The sequence below is a fragment of the Protobothrops mucrosquamatus genome, unplaced genomic scaffold, assembly GCF_001527695.2.
Source record: "Protobothrops mucrosquamatus isolate PMUCROS unplaced genomic scaffold, P.Mucros_1.0 scaffold1017, whole genome shotgun sequence".
NCBI classification, from domain to species: Eukaryota; Metazoa; Chordata; class Lepidosauria; order Squamata; family Viperidae; genus Protobothrops; species Protobothrops mucrosquamatus.
Genome location: NW_015387253.1, coordinates 799,301 through 809,978, shown reverse-complemented (window position 1 = coordinate 809,978; position 10,678 = coordinate 799,301).

The window sequence follows — 10,678 nt, the reverse complement described above, 5'->3', positions numbered from 1 at the left end:
ATCAGGTTGGTTAAAGATTTAGTGGTTCCCTTTATACAACCTAAACTCGGTTAGCACTACCCTACATTCCTTTTTGTGTTTGTCTGTATGATTTGCGTGTAAGCATAGGAGAAGAGCCACATTAGTCCACCTTGGCAAAAGAAAAAAGAAAAATCTGAATAAATCTGTTAGGACCTTTTCGGATTAACAGATTTTTATAAAAAGTAATCAACTTTTGGGAACAATTTACGGCTTTAGTAACATTTCCTAGTCCAGAAAGGCGCCCTCAGACTTTTGCTTTTTACCAGGTTTTGAGGAAGGTGTGATCCCAGCCGTTTGGTTACTCCAGGGGTAGGCAACCTTGGCTCTTTTATGACTCGTGGACTTCAACTCCCAGAATTCCTGAGCCAGCATAGCTGGCTCAGGAATTCTGGGAGTTGAAGTCCACGAGTCATAAAAGAGCCAAGGTTGCCTACCCCTGGGTTACTCGGTTATTCAAACTTGCACGAGTTAATTCGGAGCGCGAATTTAGCCGACTGCGGACATTTAGAATTAGAATTAGTTCCCCCGCTCCCCCCGCGAAGGACCAATAAAAAGGTATCTGCAAGGGAGGCGATCTGATTCCCTCCCCCCTCCCTTAAAGCAGCAGAGCCAGGCCTTACAAGCGTCCAGGTGGTGCGTTTGTTGTCGCCCGTCTGCGAGGTGTGGCGGCTCCCGGCCTGGCAGGTCCGAGAGCCGCCAAGGGACCCGGGGGGAGGGCGGGGGAGAGTCTCTCGAAGAGCCGATCCCAAGGCGAGATAAGGAGCCGCCGAGTCACCGGCCCTGTCTAGACTTTGGACCTCACACCAGTCAACCCGGAGCTGTTTGGATTAGCCTGGAGATCGACCAACCTGAGCGAGCCCCTCCCCCAGGGCTCCGGCGTCTGCGGACTCGGAAGGGAGAGGGAGATCGCGCCGGGTCTGGAAATGCCGGCTTCTGTCCCCCCCACACCCCCACCCCCATCAGCCACACACACACACACACACACACACACACACACACACCCTTCCCCGTTTCCTTTCTGCCTTCTCGCCCCAGGCCAGGCACCTCTGCTGTGAACCAGCCGATCCGCAGGGCAGAGCGCGGAGAGCGCGCGGTTTCTTCCGTTCAGACGAGACGGGGGTCGCTTGGGGAAGAAAAAAAAAAAAAAGGACTGGGAAAGAGAAGGCGGAGGAAAACCTCTCTCAAAAGAGGGAGGCGTTTATAAGAGATAGAAGTATCCAAACGCCAAGCCCAGACGACGGTTGAAAACGTTGCGAGACAACCCCGCCATTCGTGATTGAATTAGCAAAGCGGGACAAAAACTTGCCGGAGTGAAGAGCGCGCAAACTCAACAGGTCGCGCCCTGGATCGCGCGCCCTTTTTTTTTACACTTAAAGGAAAGGGTAGCTTTAAAATAAAGCCTTTTCTACTATGCGCCGCCTCCCCCCCTTTTGAAACCCCGAAGCCCAGGCCGTTTCTGATATAATTCTAATAAAGATGCTGGGAAAAATGAACCGATTTGAAGAATCCCGCTGAGAGAAGACAAGAACTCTTGTGTACGGTGCTGGTAAAAGACACGCGCTGCCAAGAATTCCTTCGGGTTGTTTTCACCTCCTTTAAGGCAAACTAGGCCGAAAATTAAACCTCACTTCAATTAAAAAGGGAAAGCATTAAAAGGTCAAATCTAAAGCAGCCACTAAACAGAAATCCGCTGAACCTCGTGGATTTGAAAAACATATTAATTACCGAGCCGTTATTTGTTTTACTGAATTGTTACGGATTGGCTGAGTTCCTACAATAGGAGAAACCGGGATTTCTAAGCTCCCAATGGCTGGATTCACACAATGGCGAGGAAGCGCAGCGTGAAGCCGACCACTGGGCCTATAAGTTTCCTTTTCCGTATGTGGGCGTCGGATTGTCCCCTTAACACCCCAGGCTAAAACTAAACCCGAAGACGCGCGGCAGAAATGTTTCTATTCGGATTTACACTGTGGATGCGACGCGGTAGCCGGGGACCATGGGAACTGAAATCCTGGGCCTTGGTGGGCAACGGCCTATATTAGTGTTTCTCAACCTTGACAATTTTAAGGCATGTGGACTTCAACTCCCAGAATTCCACAGCCAGCATTGCTGGCTGTGGAATTCTGGGAGTTGAAGTCCACATGCCTTAAAATTGTCAAGGTTGAGAAACACTGGCCTATATGTATCCACTGAGAGCCCTTTGGGAATCTCCTAAGGAGCGGACTCAGCGGAGACCCGGCTATTTTAGGAAGGACTTTTCGCGTTTAATGCCGGGGTCACCGCGGGGTACAGCACCGCTCCAGCGCTCGGACCCGGATGGCGGGGGCGGAAGATCTCTCCTGCCGATCCCACCCGATCCCCGTCTCCCCGCCTCTCTCTTCCGCCTCACCCGCCTCCCCGATTCCCCCGCCGCGAGAGATCTTCCTTCGTCCGCGCCTGCGACGCTACTGAGGCTCGGGGGGACGTTTGTGGCGCCTGGACTCCTTCAGTCGCTCAGCTCTGTTATCGAGATAACGACGCGAAAGAAAACAAGCCGCGCTGAAGCGGATCTCCTCCCCAGCACCTGGCATTCATTCCTCGGCGTCCAGCCTCGCATCCAGCCCCTCCTTTCCGAGCACTTGGCCTGGTCTCTTGGAAATGCTCTCTCTCTCTCTCCCTCTCTCCCCCATTTTTATTTTGATCGGGTAGGTAAATGCCCCCCACCCACCCACTCCCGGAAAGCAAGGCGAGGAGACGAGGCTGGGGATCGATCGCTTCCTTGCGTTGGACAACACCAGTTGGGCTAGCAGTGGGCTTTCTTCAAAACCGCTTTCTTAATGTCTGAAAAAATAGTTTTTTTTTCTTGTTTATACACAAAACAGATACAGCTTGTTAGGCATTGGTCCCAAATTTCAATGGATTACGGGATTAAACGCCTTTTTTTGGGGGGGGGGGAGGCTTTTGATCGTTTTTGAAAAAGGAAAAACTGCGCAGAACCTAGCAAGGCTGCCGCACTGCATTTGGATAAATACCCGGCCAAAATGTGCTCATATTGATTTTACTGGAGCTGCAGACCGATGAAAATCCCACGCCTTGAAATGAAAACAGAAACAACCCCTTCGTGGAATTGGTCTCTGAAGTTTCTCGGGAGGGAAAAAAAAAAAATATGTTGATTAAAATAAAACTGCGTGCTAAGGACATCCAAAGCTCAAATCCATCGCTATAAAACTCTCCATCTATAGAGTACTTGGCATTCATGAGAATCCCTCCCTCCCCCCGATCTTCTAAATTAAACTTGGATTATATATCCAATTTATGCTGAGATCGAAACACATTAAGAACAACAACAAAGCACAAAGTTCACCTACAATTAAAGTCAGGCTGAAGTTAGAACCGAAAAATTGAGGTCTTTTAAATCAAGATTAAAAGAAAGCCCACCCTGCAATAATTATCAAAATGGAGGAGTCAGCAGGAAACCTATATCCAAACTCTGCTCCTTGCTTCAGGATCTTATTGGCCTGTTGGCTTATCAGCCTACTTGGTCAACTAACCCAAACTTCTCTATCTTTGCCCTTCCCCCATCTCACCATGACTGGAACTAACAAGGTATAATAGAGAACAAGTCACCCAACATGCAAAATTTCCTGATTTGGGACAGATTGGGCTAACCTTAACATGTTGCTCCAGAAGTAGACCCACTGCTGGCCAAAAAAAAAAGAAGCAACTGACTGCAAAGTTTTTAAACAGGAAAATCAGGTCTCCATTCAATCTGAACTCTCATGTCCCCTACCCCAACTACACACACACACACACACACACACACACACACACACACCCCAAAGATGTTCTGGATTGCTGTGGCAAATCCTAAAGTTTCTAATCCTGCTACTTTATTTTCAAGGAGAATACATCTTTACAAAATCAGAATTCTAAATGACTGAAAAACCAAATATTGTGTCATTGGGACTGTTTTGCTATCCCTTGCTCTGCTTAGAATGGCCTTGGATAAATGTGCACTATGAATCTTGTTGCTGTTTCTTAAGATGCTTTTCTTTTCAGGCAAAGCTAACAGCATTTAACTCAATTCAAAGGACACCATGTCTGAAGAACTTTCCTTAGAGTTAATTACCAAGCATGACTAATGCTCTGAGCACACTTCTTTGGGAGCAAATGCTCCGAAACATTGTCAAGAATAGAGAGGGATTAGTAGCTTTGAATTCTACTCTCTTTGCATCTCTACACTGAATTTAAGTACATTTGGGGCTTACCACATAGATGAATGCAGCACTGCAGCTTTAGTTAACTAATATCAGCACTGAAACCATACTTTTAGATGACATTGATCTTGAGTAATTGGTGGTCAAAATGCTTGAAATGGAACATTTTCTAGGAAACAACATGAGGCTGTGCTACAGAGAAAGAGCAGCTGATAAATCCAATAAACTCAACTGAAATTGAAATAAATATAGTTGCCCTCCAACACACTGTGAAGTAGTCCAGCTTAGAACCAAAGTCAACTTTGGGGGCCTCCCTTCACCTTTAATTTCTTTTTCCTTGAATTTTTCATACAGCCCTCTTTGTATTATGACCATCTGTGTATTCAGAATAATCTTCTTTATTTCATGGCATTGTCATTCTAGATTTACTGTTTCTACAAGGGATTCCTTAGAATTTAGCAGAATTCACTTTGAATAAAGCAAACCCAATCTATTTAGCTAAAAACCAATAAGGGATCAAAGCCCCCCCCCCAAAAAAAATTACATTGGGAAGGTCCCTTGCTGTTTATTCTCTCCCTAGCATTTCAGGATAAAACATTGATAATAAATAAAAACATTTTCAGACTGAATTGAAGCTAGTTTTGGTAGCTATAATTTGTAAACTCCTGGCTTACTGTTGCTTTGTCCTGGATGAGTTTTCAATTTCTTCATCTACCCTATAAGCTAGGGGATTCCAAATGAACATTTCCTTGAATTATTAAACAGGCCTAACCCCAGTATCAGATATGTCCATAAGAGTCTCCAGGAGTTAGTCTGAGGTGCTCTCAAATGACACAACCCCCGATCTTCCAACTAAATTTCCCAATCAGGTAAGCTAATGCTCCCTCTCTAGAAAATAGAATAATATTCCGTCATCAAATCCTCAACATTTAGCAACTACATAAACAAACCAAAAAAAAGGAAAGCAATCCCTCCAATAAATCAACACAAGAAGTACAAGCAGAAAAGGAGGTCCCTCCTGGCCACCAGACCCAAATGCACTTCACCTTACAGACCAGACATCTAGCACCAAACCTCAGAGACTGATCATGTGTTTAAATAAAATAAAAAAGCACTAGCTAGCATCACACCCGCTGAAGATCAATCCTGAGGCATACACACAAACACCCAAAACAAAGGAAACCTCTTGAAAACCCAAGTTTTTACTGCTTCTTTTTTAAAAGGAAGCCACTCTATTGGGCCAGAGAGGAATGGGAGAATCCAAAGGCCATGAAATATTTATTGCAACAGAACCCAACACTAAAGCAAAAGCCCAGGGGCACCGTGACATTAATGCTGCAACTTAGCTTGGAGCCACTTGCTATAGAACTGAGACACTCAAAGAACTTGGAGTTCTGGAAGGTCACAGCAGGCAGCAAAAGGTCCCCTGTGTCAGATAGATTCTCTGGGAACATGTTGGTTCATGGAGATGCTCATGAGATAATAGTTTGCTTGGTGCTTTTTACCTGCAAGAAAATCTTTCCTGTAGTCCCTTTGTTTCAGAGCTATGCTAGAAGGATGCTTGAGGCATTTTTCTTTTAAAGAACTCCCTGCATATGCCTTACTCAGAAGTCTGCCAGGAAAATGCTGAAGGTCCACACAAGATGCTTTACCTGGTTTTTGGATCAAGTCATTGAGCTGCGCAATATCTTGAACTGTAAACTAATCAACTGGCTTCAAATATCCATACACTGAGTGTACAGAAAAGCCTCAACCATGATTAAAACCAGCTACGTTTTCCAAGCTCTATTTGACCTGGTTAAGCACCTTTCTAAATTCAATGAGTCATGTCCCTTTTACTCGTTGCACACCTAGAGGGCACATCTCCTCCCTGTAAATGAAGTCTAGAGTCAATAATATCCAAGACAAAGAGGTCAACTACAACTCCAGTAATTTGTGGAGCTGGAGGACTTAGGACAAATAATCTTAGGAGAAATGATCAAATTGGACAGGTTACAACCCTGAGATGTTAGAACAAGATTGCTGATTCAATGCCAGAGAAAATATTTAAAAACAACTAAGTTGAATTATGCCTTATAATTACAAGTAGATAGCCCTGTTTGATTTCCAAGGAAAAACCATCATTACTCCCATCTAAAAACAAAAAAATAGAAAATAAAATCTGGGTGTTTTCCACTTAAAAGGTTATGATCATGCCACAAGCTTAACCACGGTTATACAATTATCCCATTGGCATTACATTCTGGCATGGTGGCATATGTATGCATGCATGCGTGCATGTCTATATGTAAATATCTGTGTTCGGGGTTCACCTGTGTGAATCCAGACACATGTACACAACTCTTCTCCCCTCCAGACAAACAGAGGTGTTATGCATTGGGCGCTTGAGAAGTTTTGTTTTTGACTGACTCTAAGAAATATTGCGTTAGACCAGGGGTAGTCAACCTTGGCTCTTTTATGACTCGTGGACTTCAATTCCCAGAATTCCTGAGCCAGCTTAGCTGGCTCAGGAATTCTGGGAGTTGAAGTCCACGAGTCATAAAAGAGCCAAGGTTGACTACCCCTGCGTTAGACCCCCCCCCCCCGAAGCATCCTTTCTTCAAGCCAAGATATCTAGGCAGCAGAGTTATCACCATTTACACTCCAATGTTTACATCCGTTTATCAATTCTCCCTTTGCAACCCTCCCTCTGTTAGATCTGCTCGAGCCCTTCAGATTCCCAACCGGCCATCCCGCCAATTAAACGCTGCATAGCCGATCGTTCAAGTAGTAGATCTCTGGGGAAGCTACAAGGTCCTCTCAAAAGGAAGCCAGCTGGGAACAGCCCTCCGTTGAAGTTTACGGGGCTGACTCGAGAGGACCAAATCTTTAAACTTTCCCACTTTAATTCTATTTGCCAGGTTTACTCAGAAGGAGACAGAAAGCGAAGCCGAGCGCGCGCGATTCTTGCGCCGCTGCTTAAAGAGTTTTTTTATACGGTTCAATGAGACTCGCAGGAAAGGGACCACACGGTGCGCTAAATAAAACTGCAGCCTTAAAAAGGTCGGGATCGGCGGGGTCCTGGGCTACGCTGTCAATCAAGCTGGCAGGTAAAGAAGCAAATAAAAAGAAAAAAAAAGAAAGAAACCTGCTTATCTGAGCCGGTATGTATAAAATATTAATACAAGTATTTGGATAGCCCCGTTGCAATAATCTGTCTGAAAACTCTGATTAAATTGGCCATCGAGAAACTATCTATCCGAGCTATCCGCAATAAAATGGGCGAGTTTTTTTTTACAAAGAAAAGAATCCTCTTGTGAATACAAAACACGCGCGATTTCTAGTCGGTGGAAAGGAGAAGACAGAGGCTGACCTGACGAACGACTTTATTCGTCAGTGGCTTTTTAAAAAAAAAATCTTACTTAGAGCAAAATTTAATATACTGTACATAACATCTGGCTGTCTTCAACCAGCTGTGCTGAGCTGGTAAGACTGGAATAAGACCCATATTCTTCAGTGGGATTTTGCTTCAGCCTGGGCAAAAACAGGGCTCCATTTCTCACCGTTCAAAGTTGCGGGTCAGAAGCAGGGCCCGTCGACTTCAACGACTCTCCCCAAGGAGACCACCACGTACACCATGTACCATCAAGTAAAACGTAACGCCAACTTCTCCCTTGTTTTTCAAAACCGCTTTTTTAAATGTTAAGGCTTTTATTCCCCGGTGTTTTGCTCCGTATAACCCCCTCCCGTGTGAAAATGCGCTCTGCACATCCCATGGGTGTGACCGTTTCCACAGACACGGGTGAGATAAATGCTCGCACATTTACCCCTGAGATCTGTAGCGCCCCGCCGATCCGAAGGCTACTGACCAGCAAATTTTTTCAATTTTCAACACTCCGGCGAGCGAAGCCGGCCCTTTTGAGGCGCTCTCCAAAAGCCATCCCAGGCTGAGAAAAGGCAGCTGAGATACCTGCAAGGGCGAGGAAGGGCAACTAAGATACCTGCAACTAAGATACCTGCTCACGAAGGCGCACCACCCATCACGAGAGTCCAAAGCCCTCCCATTGCAGGTGGGCCCAGCTTTGAATCTCCGAGATAAAAGGGGGGTGGGAGCGCCGGTGTTTCCCGAGCCACCTTCAACCCGGTGGTCGGGTTCACACGATTCGTCTAAAACCGAATCCAGTTGAAAACCCGGTGGTCGCATTCTCACAGCATGCTTAGCTCGGCTGGTTTTAACCTGGCAGGTGTGAGAAACCTCAATTTTCAGCTTAGTTTGGTTCAGTGCCTTGTGCTAACCCCCAAAATGGATTAATTCAAAATAAAGGAAGCGTATTGTGTGAACACTGCGGCAAAACAGGAATATAATCTTGCTGTTTTAAAAATATGATATTTTAATCTTTTTATTATACTTTTTTTAAAAAATAAAAATAAAGGTCTATCGGTTCTTCCAATTGCTCTTTTTCAGATTTTCTTTTGGTGCTCATTACTGGTATCAAACCGGTTTCCCATCGTGTTACTTTTCAAATCTGTTGGACCACAGGTCCCACTGCTCTCAGCCCACGTGTCCGCCGAGATTGTGAAGCGTGCACGTCTGAAAAGCAGCAGGTAGGGAAACGTCGCTGTAAACCCTTCTGTTCCGAGAGTTAGAGCAAGAGACGGACAAGTATCCTAATCCCAGGCAAATCTCTGCAGGATAGGTAGATGCAGCCTGTTTAGCCGCGTTTTCACAACACGTTTCACCTGGTTGCCTAAATAAACCTATTTCCTGCGTTCTCTCAATTCAGGGAACAACAAAGGCAAACGGCATCGATTCAAACAAAACCCGAAAACAGCAACAGACCGTTCCGGCTACATACGCGGCTTAACTATTTCGGGAATTTCGGTCAGCCCAAATGCCGAAATCGCTTAGTCTCTCGGCGAGAAGCCGGTCTCCCAAATTCACCTTCGTTTTTTGCAAAATGGGTAGTGGAAAGGATTTTTCAATCAAGTGGAAAAGGGGGAAGGGGGACGGTTGACATCCAGGGTTGTGACCTAAACCAAAAGTCAGGCCAATCTCGGGTGCCCCTACTCAGGAGTAAATCCCACGGAGTCCCAGAGGGTTCCGTCCGGGCTGCAATTTCAGCTGTAGCTTCTATCCAGAAGAAAATCTAGAAAGGTCCACTAGGATTGAGGGACGGCCTGGGCGCGCGTGCACGATTGCAACCTAAACCACGATTTTTAACGGGGTCGGACGCGAAGGGCCGCTGTGCATGCGCGCGCACACACTCACACAAACACACACACTCTCTCTCTCTCTCTCAAACACACACACGCGAAACTCAGCCCGCCAGCTTTGGAGATACGCAGAGCCACAATTATTCCGCCTTCCCCCCCCCCCCATCGCCTTCCCAGTTTTCACCACTGAGCTCAGCCTTGGTCCGTCTCCCCCGCCAGCCTAAAGGGAAAAAAAAATGGAAGCCGAAAGAAAAACAACAAACATAGTAGTCCTCTCCAGCCAGAATCCCCCTGCAGCATTTCCAATTCTGTTGACAACAGGCAGTGACAAATAACAGTCATTGTTTAGGTGCTGAACAAAAGCCACCACCACCCCCACCACCACACACACACACTTCCCGGGGGAGGGAGGGAGAGACAGAGAGAGACAGAGAGAAAGACAGAGAGAGATCACGCAACCAAAAAATAACGAACCGCTAGTCCACGATATTTCTTAAGATGCACATATATTTTAAAAATTCTACATTTTCCTTGAGTTTGGGGGGAGGGGAGGGGAGGGAAGGAACGTACATTCTCAGGTTCACATTTTCCTTGGGGGAGAAGAAAGGGCCACTTCCCACGACCTGGCACCAAACCGGATTTACTGAATTGTAAACAAATACGAGTTTGTTCCCCCCCCCCTTTGTGTTTTCCTTTTCAGTTTAAGTCTTCACATTGTTCGCGGGATAGTCCCCGTTTTTTGAAATTGCTGCTACGGATCTAAATTGGTATAAAGTGGTATATAGTCCCCAAAACTAACTATATCTAGTCCAAAATACTCCTGATGGACTTTTCCAGTACCACAATTCTTAAAAGGGAAAAGGAGAAGCTTACTGGATTTTTTAAATCTCTGATCTAGGAACTTATAAGCTAGCTCTTGATGCACTTCATAAAATATTACAAAGAGTTTCTTCCAAGCTTAGAATATAATATTTTGTATTCAGCATTTAGCAGCTAACGCCAGTGCATTCATATATAAATATAGAGTAGTAGCTCTTTTTAATATATATATATATAAGAGGGTACTTTGGTAATTCTTAATTAGTTTATTGATTCTCTATACCAAATGTGTATGGAGTGAAATACTTCCTGAAGTTTTCATTCTACATATGGCGCATTCATTTCACAGAATACTTAGGAAGAGAGAACTCAAAACGAACAACAACAAAAGAATGGAAAGTTTAAAAGCCCCACAAACCTGACATAAACATTCAAAGACGGGGAGGGGG